Source organism: Amphibalanus amphitrite, unplaced genomic scaffold (assembly GCF_019059575.1).
Source record: "Amphibalanus amphitrite isolate SeventyFive unplaced genomic scaffold, NRLGWU_Aamphi_draft 000045F_arrow, whole genome shotgun sequence".
Taxonomy (NCBI): Eukaryota; Metazoa; Arthropoda; class Thecostraca; order Balanomorpha; family Balanidae; genus Amphibalanus; species Amphibalanus amphitrite.
The window spans coordinates 738,701-753,329 of NW_024881541.1; the positions used below are offsets into that span (position 1 = coordinate 738,701).

The window sequence follows — 14,629 nt, forward strand, 5'->3', positions numbered from 1 at the left end:
ACGTTTTAAGATCATTTACAAGGAAATAAAGCTTACACGATTTAGTTAACTTCTAAGGTGTCACAGCTTTTAATTCTTGTTTTTTTTTTAAGAGGTCATGATCACGTGCCACTACAATCTTATGACAAGGTCAAAAATATGGGTTCACGGAAAGGCCTATAAAAAGAAGACTGATCGGCATTCGGCACAGGTGAAAAATATTACCAGACAGAATCGGTGCAAAGTTGCAAAAATATCACGACACGCATTGTTTTCACTGGGGCCTTACTGACTACCGCTTGAGTTCCATTCCCGGTTTTCTTTTGTCACACCTCGTACAGGCCGGATAGGAGACGGAGGTAGGTGGCCAAGGCTGAGCGAGGCGGGCCGACTGGCCACCGTTAGCCTCCGGCGCATGCTAATGACGTGGCGCGCGGCAGACCGACGCGCCGGTGAAAGTGTGAGAGCCGGCGACTAAAGACGGGGCGCCACCTGCGCGCCACGGCACACTCCCCAACGGCCGGCCACTGCGCGCCCCAGAACAATACCACCGCCGGCCACTGCAGACACTCCCCGCCACCGGCCACTGCAGACGGCAGTGACACTTCCCGCTGCCAGCCACTGCAGACGGCAGTGACACTCCCCGCCGCCAGCCACTGCAGACACTCCCCGCCGCCGGCCACTGCAGACGGCAGTGACACTCCCCGCCGCCGGCCACTGCAGACGGCAGTGACACCCCCCGCCGCCAGCCACTGCAGACGGCAGTGACACTCCCCGCCGCCGGCCACTGCAGACGGCTGACCGGATGGATTTCTGTCCGACACGCCGGCGGATTATCGGCCCGGTTCAGATGATATGCCGCCGCTGGACGCCAATGAGCCGCATACCGGCGGACCAGCGCGACTCCTTACCGCTGACCTCTGGCTCTGACACACAGCCGCTCTGACCACCGACAGCCGCTCTGACCACTGACGACTGACCACCGAGTCGCTCTGACCACTGACCACCGACAGCCACTCTGACCACTGACCACCGACAGCCGCTCTGACCACTGACCACTGACCACCGACAGCCGCTCTGACCACTGACCACCGAGTCGCTCTGACCACCGACCACCGACAGCCGCTCTGACCACTGGCCACCGACAGTCGCTCTGACCACTGAGACTGACCATCGACAGCCGCTCTGACCACTGAGACTGACCATCGACAGTCGCTCTGACCACTGACAGTCGCTCTGACCACTGACCACCGACCACCGACAGCCGCTCTGACCACTGGCCACCGACAGTCGCTCTGACCACTGACCGACAGTCGCTCTGACCAATGACCACCGACAGTCGCTCTGACCACTGACCACCGACCACCGACAGCCGCACTGACCACTGACAGTCGTTCTGACCACTGACCACTGACCACCGAGTCGCTCTGACCACTGACCACCGACAGCCACTCTGACCACTGACCACCGACAGCCGCTCTGACCACTGACCACTGACCACCGACAGCCGCTCTGACCACTGACCACCGAGTCGCTCTGACCACCGACCACCGACAGCCGCTCTGACCACTGACCACCGACAGTCGCTCTGACCACTGACCACCGACCACCGACAGCCGCTCTGACCACTGAAACTGACCATCGACAGCCGCTCTGACCACTGACAGTCGTTCTGACTACTGAACACTGACCACCGAGTCGCTCTCACCACCGACCACCGACAGCCACTCTGACCACCGACCACCGACAGCCGCTCTGACCACCGACCACCGACAGCCGCTCTGACCACTGACCACCGACCACCGACAGCCGCTCTGACCACTGACCATCGACAGCCGCTCTGACCACCGACCACCGACCACCGACAGCCACTCTGACCACTGACCATTGACCACCGACAGTCGCTCTGAGCACTGACCACCGACAGCCGCTCTGACCACCGACCACCGACAGTCGCTCTGACCACTGACCACCGACAGCCACTCTGACCACTGACCACCGACAGCCACTCTGACCACCGACCACCGACAGCCGCTCTGACCACTGACCACTGACCATCGACAGTCGCTCTGACCACTGACCACCGACAGCCGCTCTGACCACTGACCATCGACAGTCGCTCTGACCACTGACCACGGACAGCCGCTCTGACCACCGACCACCGACAGTCGCTCTGACCACTGACCACCGACAGCCACTCTGACCACCGACCACCGACAGCCGCTCTGACCACTGACCACTGACCATCGACAGTCGCTCTGACCACTGACCACCGACAGCCACTCTGACCACTGACCATCGACAGTCGCTCTGACCAGTGACCACGGAGAGCCGCTCTGACCACTGACCACCGACCACCGAGAGCCGCTCTGACCAACGACAGTCGCTCTGACCACTGACCATCGACAGTCGCTCTGACCACTGACAACCGACAGTCGCTCTGACCACTGACCACCGACCACCGACAGCCGCTCTGACCAATGACCATCGACAGCCGCTCTGACCACCGACCACCGACCACCGACAGCCACTCTGATCACTGACCACTAACCACCGACAGTCGCTCTGACCACTGACCAGCGACAGCCGCTCTGACCACTGACCATCGACAGCCACTCTGACCACCGACCACCGACAGCCGCTCTGACCACCGACCACCGACATTCGCTCTGACCACTGACCACCGACCGCCACTCTGACCACCGACCACCGACAGCCGCTCTGATCACTGACCACTGACCATCGACAGTCGCTCTGACCACTGACCACCGACAGTCGCTCTGACCACTGACCACGGACAGCCGCTCTGACCACTGACCACCGACAGCCGCTCTGACCACTGACCACCGACAGCCACTCTGACCACCGACCACCGACAGCCGCTCTGACCACTGACTATCGACAGTCGCTCTGACCACTGACCACGGACAGCCACTCTGACCACTGACCACCGACAGCCGCTCTGACCACTGACCACTGACCATCGACAGTCGCTCTGACCACCGACCACCGACAGCAACTCTGACCACCGACCACCGACAGCCGCTCTGACCACTGACCACTGACCACCGACAGCCGCTCTGACCACTGACCACCGACCACCGACAGTGGCTCTGACCACTGACCACCGACAGCCGCTCTGACCACTGACCACCGACAGCCACTCTGACCACTGACCACAGACAGCCGCTCTGACCACTGACCACCGACAGTCGCTCTGACCACTGACCACTGACCACCGACAGCCGCTCTGACCACTGACCACTGACCATCGACAGTAGCTCTGACCACTGACCACCGACAGCCGCTCTGACCACTGACCACCGACAGCCGCTCTGACCACTGACCACCGAGTCGCTCTGACCACTGACCACCGACAGCCACTCTGACCACTGAGACTGACCATCGACAGCCGCTCTGACCACTGACAGTCGTTCTGACTACTGACCACTGACCACCGAGTCGCTCTGACCACTGACCACCGACCACCGAGAGCCGCTCTGACCACTGACAGTCGCTCTGACCACTGACCACGGACAGCCGCTCTGACCACTGACCACCGACAGCCGCTCTGACCACTGACCACTGACCATCGACAGCAGCTCTGACCACTGACCACAGACATCCGCTCTGACCACTGACCACCGCTCTGACCACTGACAGTCGCTCTGACCACTGACCACCGACCACCGACAGCCGCTCTGACCACTGACCACCGACAGCCGCTCTGACCACTGACCACCGACAGTCGCTCTGACCACTGACCACCGACAGCCGCTCTGACCACTGACCACTGACCACCGACAGCCGTTCTGACCACCGACAGCCGCTCTGACCACTGACCACCGACAGTCGCTCTGACCAATGACCACCGAGAGCCGCTCTGACCACTGACCACCGACAGTCGCTCTGACCAATGACCACCGACAGCCACTCTGACCACTGACCACCGACAGCCACTCTGACCACTGACCACTGACCACCGACAGCCGCTCTGACCACTGACCACCGACAGTCGCTCTGACCACTGACCACGGACAGCCGCTCTGACCACTGACCACTGACAGCCGCTCTGACCACTGACCACTGACCACCGACCGCCGCTCTGACCACTGACCACCGACAGCCGCTCTGACCACTGACCACCGACAGTCACTCTGACCAATGACCACTGACCACCGACAGCCGCTCTGACCACTGAGCACCGACCACCGACAGTCGCTCTGACCACCGACCACCGACAGCCGCTCTGACCACCGAAAGCCGCTCTGACCACTGACCACCGACAGTCGCTCTGACCACCGACCACAGACAGCCGCTCTGACCACTGACAGTCGCTCTGACGACTGACCACTGACCACCGACAGTCGCTCTGACCACTGACCACCGACAGTCGCTCTGACCACTGACCACCGACAGCCGCTCTGACCACTGACCACTGACCACCGACAGCCGCTCTGACCACTGAGCACCGACAGCCGCTCTGACCACTGACCACCGACAGCCACTCTGACCACTGACCACTGACAGCCACTCTGACCACCGACCACCGACAGCCGCTCTGACCACTGACCACTGACCATCGACAGTCGCTCTGACCACTGACCACCGACAGCCGTCCTGACCACTGGCCACTGACAGCCGCTCTGACCACCGACCACCGACAGCCGCTCTGACCACTGACCACCGACCACCGACAGCCGCTCTGACCACTGACCATCGACAGCCGCTCTGACCACCGACCACCGACCACCGACAGCCGCTCTGACCACTGACCACTGACCACCGACAGCCGCTCTGACCACTGACCACCGACCACCGACAGTGGCTCTGACCACTGACCACCGACAGCCGCTCTGACCACTGACCACTGACCATCGACAGCAGCTCTGACCACTGACCACAGACAGCCGCTCTGACCACTGACCACCGACAGCCGCTCTGACCACTGACCACCGACAGCCGCTCTGACCACTGACAGTCGCTCTGACCACTGACCACCGACCACCGACAGCCGCTCTGACCACTGACCACCGACAGCCGCTCTGACCACTGACCACTGACCACCGACAGCCGTTCTAACCACCGACAGCCGCTCTGACCACCGACCACCGACAGTCGCTCTGACCAATGACCACCGACAGCCGCTCTGACCACTGACCACCGACAGTCGCTCTGACCAATGACCACCGACAGCCGCTCTGACCACTGACCACCGACAGCCACTCTGACCACTGACCACCGACAGCCGCTCTGACCACTGACCACCGACAGTCGCTCTGACCACTGACCACGGACAGCCGCTCTGACCACTGACCACTGACAGCCGCTCTGACCACTGACCACTGACCACCGACAGCCGCTCTGACCACTGACCACCGACAGCCGCTCTGACCACTGACCACCGACAGTCACTCTGACCAATGACCACTGACCACCGACAGCCGCTCTGACCACTGACCACCGACCACCGACAGTCGCTCTGACCACCGACCACCGACAGCCGCTCTGACCACCGAAAGCCGCTCTGACCACTGACCACCGACAGTCGCTCTGACCACCAACCACAGACAGCCGCTCTGACCACTGACAGTCGCTCTGACGACTGACCACTGACCACCGACAGTCGCTCTGACCACTGACCACCGACAGCCGCTCTGACCACTGACCACTGACCACCGACAGCCGCTCTGACCACTGACCACCGACAGCCACTCTGACCACTGACCACTGACAGCCACTCTGACCACCGACCACCGACAGCCGCTTTGACCACTGACCACTGACCATCGACAGTCGCTCTGACCACTGACCACCGACAGCCGTCCTGACCACTGACCACTGACCACTGACCACTGACCACCGACAGCCGCTCTGACCACTGACCACCGACAGCCGCTCTGACCACTGACCACTGACAGCCACTCTGACCACCGACCACCGACAGCCGCTCTGACCACTGACCACTGACCACCGACAGCCGCTCTGACCACTGACCACTGACCATCGACAGCCGCTCTGACCACTGACCACCGACAGTCGCTCTGACCAATGACCACTGACCACCGACAGCCGCTCTGACCACCGACCACCGACCACCGACAGCCACTCTGACCACCGACCACCGACAGCCGCTCTGACCACTGACCACTGACCACCGACAGCCGCTCTGACCACTGACCACCGACAGCCGCTCTGACCACTGACCACTGACAGCCACTCTGACCACCGACCACCGACAGCCGCTCTGACCACTGACCACTGACCACCGACAGCCGCTCTGACCACTGACCACCGACAGTCGCTCTGACGACTGACCACTGACCACCGACAGTCGCTCTGACCACTGACCACGTACAGCCGCTCTGACCACTGACCACCGACAGCCGCTCTGACCACCGACCACCGACTGCCCACTACCGACCACAATGAAATCAAGTGAACGGCGAGAAAAATGTTGTGGTATGCCATTCCCTGGCTATTTGAATATAAAATACAATTGGATCCCGAATTGACACTGACAGTCGTTCTGACTACTGACCACTGACCACCGAGTCGCTCTGACCACTGACCACCGACCACCGAGAGCCGCTCTGACCACTGACAGTCGCTCTGACCACTGACCACGGACAGCCGCTCTGACCACTGACCACCGACAGCCGCTCTGACCACTGACCACTGACCATCGACAGCAGCTCTGACCACTGACCACAGACAGCCGCTCTGACCACTGACCACCGACAGCCGCTCTGACCACTGACCACCGACAGCCGCTCTGACCACTGACAGTCGCTCTGACCACTGACCACCGACCACCGACACCCGCTCTGACCACTGACCACCGACAGCCGCTCTGACCACTGACCACCGACAGTCGCTCTGACCACTGACCACTGACCACCGACAGCCGTTCTGACCACCGACAGCCGCTCTGACCACTGACCACCGACAGTCGCTCTGACCAATGACCACCGACAGCCGCTCTGACCACTGACCACCGACAGCCACTCTGACCACTGACCACCGACAGCCGCTCTGACCACTGACCACCGACAGTCGCTCTGACCACTGACCACGGACAGCCGCTCTGACCACTGACCACTGACAGCCGCTCTGACCACTGACCACTGACCACCGACAGCCGCTCTGACCACTGACCACCGACAGCCGCTCTGACCACTGACCACCGACAGTCACTCTGACCAATGACCACTGACCACCGACAGCCGCTCTGACCACTGACCACCGACCACCGACAGTCGCTCTGACCACCGACCACCGACAGCCGCTCTGACCACCGAAAGCCGCTCTGACCACTGACCACCGACAGTCACTCTGACCACCGACCACAGACAGCCGCTCTGACCACTGACAGTCGCTCTGACGACTGACCACTGACCACCGACAGTCGCTCTGACCACTGACCACCGACAGTCGCTCTGACCACTGACCACCGACAGCCGCTCTGACCACTGACCACTGACCACCGACAGCCGCTCTGACCACCGACCACCGACAGCCGCTCTGACCACTGACCACTGATCATCGACAGTCGCTCTGACCACTGACCACCGACAGCCGTCCTGACCACTGACCACTGACCACCGACAGCCGCTCTGACCACTGACCACCGACAGCCGCTCTGACCACTGACCACTGACAGCCACTCTGACCACCGACCACCGACAGCCGCTCTGACCACTGACCACTGACCACCGACAGCCGCTCTGACCACTGACCACTGACCATCGACAGCCGCTCTGACCACTGACCACCGACAGTCGCTCTGAACAATGACCACTGACCACCGACAGCCGCTCTGACCACCGACCACCGACCACCGACAGCCACTCTGACCACCGACCACCGACAGCCGCTCTGACCACTGACCACCGACAGCCGCTCTGACCACTGACCACCGACAGCCGCTCTGACCACTGACCACCGACAGCCGCTCTGACCACTGACCACTGACAGCCACTCTGACCACCGACCACCGACAGCCGCTCTGACCACTGACCACTGACCACCGACAGCCGCTCTGACCACTGACCACCGACAGTCGCTCTGACGACTGACCACTGACCACCGACAGTCGCTCTGACCACTGACCACGGACAGCCGCTCTGACCACTGACCACCGACAGCCGCTCTGACCACCGACCACCGACTGCCCACCACCGACCACAATGAAATCAAGTGAACGGCGAGAAAAATGTTGTGGTATGCCATTCTCTGGCTATTTGAATATAAAATACAATTGGATCCCGAATTCCTCCCCCCCCCCCACCCGTATTAACTGGCAATGTCGTCCAGATAGCCTCTTCCAAGTGAAATCTTATAGCGGTATCATGCTTCTTGTGAGTTTACTAGCGGCACGCTCACTGAGCTGTCTATGATTGGCGCTCACTGAGCAGACCAATGAGCCAATGAACGCCCTGTTGAGTATCCGCCAGAGGCGATGGACGGGGTCAAGGGTGAGCGATACGAGCATGACCTCTGGCCGGCCTACAGACTGTTTCCACCTGCAGTTGTCAGACACCGGTGCCTCCGTCAAACAGCAGTTCTACTCCTGCCGCTGGCGCAGGATTTTGCTACAGCGTGCATCTTATGACACAGGCCATGACCGTACTGGTGATGTCCTTAACAAACTGAGCTAAAAAGTAGCTGAGCCAACAAAACCAATGCGCAAATATCTTAAAGAAATAGACTATAATACAATACAGGTGCTTCGAAAATAGGTTAACACTCGCACCGACGGGGGTCTGCGCCTACTTCGTACCGACGGGGGGGTGGGCGGATGACCGCCCCCCTGAGATCTCGAGAACGAAGCAAGATAGCGACAAGCGGTAAACGGCATCGGATACGCACGGACAAGGTCTACAATTTTTACTAAGGTCATTTTTAGGTCGGGTCAAAGATGACGTCACAGGGGTCAAAAAAGTCAAAATGGCGGCGCTAGGTATGGAGAGAGGTTTTCTCGAATAACTTTCGAACTTAGTCAATATAGGAACAAACTAAGGGCAGCATCGTGATCCTCTCGTCAATCCGCATCGAATGATATATATGTTGACCTCGAAAGGACAAGGTCAAAGGTTGACCTCAGGTCACGTGATCTCGAGGTCATCATGTATATCATTCGATGCGCATTGACGAGCTGAACACAATGAGACCATCCGCGCGGCTGTATCTTGTTCCTGTACGGAGTTATTGTCAAAAAACCGCTGGTGACCTTTGATGACGTCACATGACCTTACAGCTGCCTAACAGCAAAACAGACCTCAAGGTAGTGAAGGTTGATCGTATATGAGGTTATGTATGGTTTATGGGGCCATTCCGACCCGTTTTAGTGGTAAAAACAGGGAGCTGATTTTTCCCCCATTGACTTGTAATGGGGAGGTCGCGAAATTTACCTGACCTTAGGTCACCGATATCAAAATTCCGAGATATACAAATTGTAGCTACTAATGACCTAATAACACCCTGCGACTTTCAAAGGCCTCCGACATCTACTGTAGCTCTGGCACGGTGACAAAGTTGCAAAAAAGTGACTTGAGGTTGGGTCATTCAAAGTGACCTGGTGACCTGACCTTAAAAGTTAGGAGGTTCAAACTTGCACACCATGTGTAAAATTGATGAGAGAATAGTCGTACCAAATTTCGCGGCGCTACGCCGCGGTTTTCCCGCTATTCGCGAACCCCCCCCCCCCGTCGGTGCGCGTGTTAACAAGTTGATAGGATAATGTTATGCATAACACCTATCTAGCTAAATAATTTGAAGTTATTGAAAATAGAAGCGGCGACACAGGCGCACACGTCCAGCCTCAGACAGCCACAGTCCAGCCTCAGACAGTCACAGTCCAGCCTCAGACAGCCACAATCAGCCACAGACAGCCACAGTCCAGCCTCAGACAGCCACAGTCCAGCCACAGACAGCCACAGTCCAGCCTCAGACAGCCACAGTTCAGCCTCAGACAGCCACAGACAGCCACAGTCCAGCCTCAGACAGCCACACACAGCCACAGTCCAGTCTCAGACAGCCACAGTCCAGCCTCAGACAGTCACAGTCCAGCCTCAGACAGCCACAGACAGCCAGACAGCCACAGTCCAGCCTCAGACAGCCACAGACAGCCAGACAGTCACAGTCCAGCCACAGACAGCCACAGTCCAGCCTCAGACAGCCACAGTCCAGCCTCAGACAGTCACAGTCCAGCCTCAGACAGCCAGACAGCCACCGGCCATTCACAGACAGCCCCGGCCGGTCAGCTCATACACACAAAAAGTGCCGCCACCAGATTCCCAGCTCTCCAGAGCCTGTGCTACACCGCAGCTGAGCGCCTCTCCAGATACTGTGCTACACCGCAGCTGAGCGCCTCTCCAGAGACTGTGCTACACCGCAGCTGAGCGCCTCTCCAGAGACTGTGCTACACCGCAGCTGAGCGCCTCTGCAGAGACTGTGCTACAGCCTCTCCAGAGACTGTGCTACACCGCAGCTGAGCGCCTCTCCAGAGCCGCGTAGGCTCCCAGCTCGTTCTATGGCAGCAGCGCAAGTGGCGAACGATCGCCGTGGCTTTGCGGGGCTCGCTAGCCGCTGGTCCGGCGCCGAGCGGCCACCGGAGACCCTGTCCCTCACCTGTGACGGGCCAGCAGCGGCTTTCCCTCGAACTGCTTGGAGACGATCAGTACGGAAAACTTTCCGCCACAGCCGTCTGATTCGTCCACCACCTCCTGAGAACAGAGAGAGAGAGAGAGAGCCAGCCTTCAGCACAAGGAGAGAACCAGCCTTCAGCAAAGGGGAGGGAGGAAGGGAGAGAGGGAGGAGAGAGAGAGAGAGAGAGAGAGAGAGAGAGAGAGAGAAAGAGAGAGAGAGAGAGAGAGAGAGAGAGAGAGAGAAGCAAAGTGAGAGCCAGCCTTCAGCACAGTTCACAGAGAAGGCGGCTTTCAGCACGACACAGGGGCACAAACCACGTTACTGCGGCGGTGCCGATGGCGCGCCGTCTGGGGGCCGAGTGAGGCGGCTGTGCGCCGGGCGGCCAGCCGGCAGTGGGAACGCGCCGCCGACCGTTCGATACACTAGAGTGGCCGCATTGGTCGACTAACGGTACCGGCGCCGGCGAGGCTGCCAGTTACGCTGAGAACGGGCCGCAGTGGCGGCGGAATAGGGGGTGCAGGGGGTGCAACTGCACCCCCATCGAAAAACATGGGGGTGCAAACATATCTTTTTGCACCCCCAAAATCCGTACAAGGGGCCCGTCGCACCATCCAATACATTTTCTCCTGAAAACCAGTGATCGGGAAACGAACACTGATGTGGAATCATCCAGGATGTCCAATTATGGTCAGGAGCGCCCCATGCTAGTCTTTGGGGCCCCACACCGGCTAGAAGTGTCCCGAGCCGCGTTTGGTGCTCCATGCGGCATCTGAGGGCCCCCACGACGGCCTCAGAGGGCCCTTTTATGACGATCTCTGAGGGCTCCCACGACGACCTCTGTCCCCTGGGGCCCTACAACGGCCACTAAGGGCCCTCATGACGACCGCTGATGGTTCCACAGACTCCAGGGGCCCAAGGAGACTCCAGGGGCCACGCTGGCCTCGGAGGGCCCCTATGACGGCCTCTGAGGGCCCTTACGATGATCTCTGAGGGCTCTCACGACGACCTCTGTCCCCTGGGGCCCTATAACGACCACTAAGGGCCCTCATGACAACCGCTGAGGGTCCTACAGGACTCCAGGGGCCCCGCTGGCCTCGGAGGGCCTCTACGACGGTCTCTGAGGGCCCTCGTGACGGCTCTAGACCCAACTCAAGTCTGAGGGCCCATTTGGCTTCAGACGGCCCCGCGACGGCCTCTGAGGGCCCCAACACAACCAGGCTGCAGGGGCTATGCTGGCATCTGAGGGCCCTGCAACGGTCTATTGAGGGCCCTAACAATGGCCTCTAGCGGTCTTACCAAGGCCTCTGAGAGCCCTGCAAATGTATCTGAGGGCCCATGAAGACCCTCACTATGGCCAAGGACCCTCATGACGACCTCTGATCATCAATGATCCTCTCGAAGGCTTCTAAGGGCCCTCACAACAATTCTGAGGACCCCAGGACGGTCCCTGAGGGGCTGAGGGCCCTGACGACGACCTCCCTGGGCCCTCACGATGGTCTCTAAGACCCAACGCAAGCTCCAAAGGCCCACGCTGGTGTCTAAGGGCCCCACGACGGCCTCTGAGGGCCTCGACGCAGGCAGGCTCCAGGGGCCATGCTGACCTCTGAGGGCCCTCTTGACGGCTTCTAGGGCCTAACGAAGGCTTCAAGGGCCAACGCCGGCCTCTGAAGAACCCTACGACGGCCTCGGAGGGTCTCAACTCAACGCAGGCAGGTGCCAGGAGACATGCTGGCCTCTGAGGGCCCCGCAGAGTTCAGATTTCAGATTCAGTGGACCTTTGTGGACCTTACGAAATACGAAGGTCTCCGAGAGCTCACGCAGGCTCCTGGAATTACACACTGATTCTCAGGCCCTATGTCGGCTTGTTGAGGCACTTTATCTGCCCTTGGTTCCCCGTCGCCGGCCTCTGAGAGTCTCAATGTCGGAACTTATGGGGCCATGGGTCCTACACCGGCTTTTATGGCCCCTACATCGACTCTTGGGACTCATGACCCATGAAATGTGGGTCTAAGCGGCTTCTAAGAATCCCCATGCTGGTTCTAGTAGCCGCCAGCCGAATATTTGGGCTCACACGCGAGCTCCTGGGACCCCGTGCATACCCCAGGGGTCTACCTGCCTCTAAGACCCCACACATACTTTTGGGGCTCAAACGCTTGCCCCTGAAGGCCCCACTGAGACCCCTTTCCTCTATTCAGTCCTCCATACCGGCTCTTTAGGCTAAACATGGGCTCCTGTGGCCTCCATCCCGGCTTTGGAGGGCCTCCATACAGGCTTTTTTAGGGTCCGATGCCGATTTCTGAGAGCCCTCAAAAGACTTTCGAGCCTATACTACCTTCTGAAACCTTTCAGCAACTTTCAAGGGGCCGACCCTGATTGGAGGGCTCATTCAGTCTGGGGAGTCATGTAGGTCTCTAGAGGAGTCTCTATGTGGTCAGTTTCCAAGGGGCTTCTAAACACGGTCTTCTTGGAACGGTCTCGTACCTAGGGCCCTCAATGGTCCACTGCGGATCCAGAAAAGTGGTTTGAGACGCTGCGGGTGGTGGCTAGACTAAACGATTAGCCGATAAAAAACTAGCTGCATTTGCTTCTTTCTGCTTTCATTATTTGAGATAGGTAGGTACTCTGCAATTTCAAACCTTTTATAGAACTTGTGTGTATGGGGATAATTTTCCAAAATCTTCGTTTTTTTATAAATCAATAATAATCACTCAAAAAAAAAAAATGGAGGGGGGCCCAAAACTTCCAGAGGGGCCCTTTGAGAAAACTTTGCACCCCCATCCAAAATTACCTTCCGCCGCCACTGGAACGGGGCGCCTGGAGCGGCAAGGAAAGAAGCCGCTGTGCTCCCTAGTGTTACGCGTAATGCGCTGCGCGGTGACTCGAGTCGATTGGAAAAATTAGGATCAAGCACGTCAGACTTCCGTGGACTAGACTGAAAGTAGAAAATAGCCATGTAATAAAAACCAAAGTTATATGAAATGAAGCGAAGCCAAAAGCACCTACACCCTACCTAGTTAAAACCCTAGGGCTGTTCACGGGCCCTGTGTGCGGTCGGACCGCACACAGCCTCGAAGCTCCGCCCACTTCGTCCCTACGTCAGCATTCCGTCACCGCACACAGCGATCGCTGTGGCCGGTCGGGACTGGCCACAGCGGACCGTCCACCGCACGCAGCCGTGACGTCAGAACCGCCTACCCATCCCCTACCCCCACGCCTGCAGGGCCTCGTTTCATAAAGCGAGTCCGTAACTTACGCCGGTTTTTGGTCTTGAATTGCAAGTGCATGTGAAGCGATGACGATAGTTTGAATCGTTGAATTTATCTATCTTGCAAGCAAGAACAGAAGGGAGAAGGGGATATAAATTTATCGCTTCACATGCGCTTGTAATACAAGCCCAAAAACCGGCGTAAGTTACAGACTTGCTTTATGAAACGAGGCCCTGGACGCACCGCACACACCGCACGCAGCAGTGTGCGGTGCCCGTGAACACCCCTCCAGTGTAGTGTGATGACAGTGTGCATACAATCAGAGAAATATGTCATACCTATGTCAAATATTTATCATACGATCTATCTATCTAAGTCATCTACAATAAAATAATGATCACTGGCTACTGAATCAGGTACCAATGTTGAGCATGTGTACGTCCAATGTTGCGAGGTAAAAAGGAGTCGCCACCACCCAAGTCGTCACTCCACCGGCTGGCTCGTCCACAAACTCCCGTCCCCTGCCATCAGGCCATCAGCCCACACTGGTAGCTGGGTTCGAGCGGCTGACTAATCTGGCCACTCAAGTGGCCCTGATTGCGTCATCGGAGCGGCGGGCGACAGGAGAGGGCGGGGAGGGCGGGGAGGGCGGGGCAGGCCAAAGGAGCTGCCGTGGCACCCATGAAATGTAACACACATGAACGGATAGCAGGCACTGCTGTCAAGGTCACCTGAAGGTCAGGTCAGGTCATTAACCTTTGATGACCTCGGTTCACTGTTTCGAGTTTTACATG

The 14,629-nt window shown here is 58.8% G+C and overlaps 1 protein-coding gene across 5 annotated transcripts in view; it reads right to left on the reverse strand.

The window, feature by feature from the left end:
* The window catches only part of LOC122377477 (mevalonate kinase-like), a 116,979-nt gene that overhangs the window by 36,571 nt on the left and 65,779 nt on the right, over positions 1 to 14,629 (reverse strand). For 4 of the 5 annotated variants that reach the window (XM_043357535.1, XM_043357533.1, XM_043357534.1 and 1 more), the window contains one exon: positions 10,612 to 10,706. The gene's annotated coding sequence lies outside the window, so the exon portion shown is untranslated. Of the gene's footprint in view, positions 1 to 10,611; positions 10,707 to 10,943; positions 10,991 to 14,629 lie in introns of those variants that run through there. The other variant, XM_043357532.1, reaches the window with a different exon arrangement.